Source organism: Rutilus rutilus (assembly GCF_951802725.1).
Source record: "Rutilus rutilus genome assembly, chromosome: 5".
In the NCBI taxonomy this organism is placed as follows: Eukaryota; Metazoa; Chordata; class Actinopteri; order Cypriniformes; family Leuciscidae; genus Rutilus; species Rutilus rutilus.
The window spans coordinates 44,470,353-44,471,388 of record NC_140213.1 but is presented as its reverse complement, the minus strand read 5'-3'; positions in this window follow the sequence as shown (position 1 = coordinate 44,471,388).

The following is a 1,036-nucleotide window of genomic DNA, read 5'->3' as shown; positions in this document are numbered from 1 at the left end:
AATGTTTGCGATTGCACTGTTGTTGTGGAAAGTGCCTGCGTGTTTTAATGACACTCATTACAATACACATCTCTAGAGAAACTAAATGAAACATCAAACACAGCTGCGGTGAACAGCAATTAATGATAATGCATATTAATATACTGTGTAATAATGTTCTCACTGACCCAGCTTACAGTCTAATGAAAGCCTCTATCACTCTTTCATTTGAGAAAGCTACGGTTCCCAAGGCTTAAAGTGCTATTTTACGTTCAAACGTGTTTTTTGAGTTACACAATAAAAGCAGCATTATGGTCTATTTTACCTAATATGATTTGTTTTAGACATCCAGCTGTTTAGTAGCTATTTCAGGACAGAAACTACAACAGCTGGGTAGCAATTTGGCTATTTACAGTGCACTCGCAATAGTTTTATATTATAATTAGCTGTGCATAAAAACTCTGGTTTTCATTATGGCACCAAAGAGAAATTATGCAAATGAATATGGTATGAGCTAGAAAATACACAAGCTTGAAATGATAAAAATAGCATCTTGGAGTCAACAAACTGATGTGTAAAGCTTTATGGGTGAAAGCGTGTAGGCTGGGTCATACGCTCTTATATTACGCATATGCAATGATAACGGAGTCAGAAAATCAGCCAGTTTTAGTACAATATAATTCACTGTAAAAAAACAAATCTATAAATATATGAAGAGTTCAGATGCAAAAGCCTCTGAGTGCCATCTGACATTTTCTTCTAGAATGATCATTTTTATAAAGCTTGTATATTTAAGTTAAGTAATTTCACTTAAATGACAATTAATAGGTCATTTGCATTGCCATTTAAGTGAAATTATTGAACTTAAATATACAAGTTTGATCAAAAATTATCATTCTAGAAGAAAATTTCAGATGGCACTTAGAGGCTTTTGCATCCGAACTCTTCATATATATATATATATATATATAGACACATATACATCCATACAGTGATGCTTGAAAGTTTGTGAACCCCTTACAGAATCTGTGAAAATGTGAATAATTTTAATCGGGGT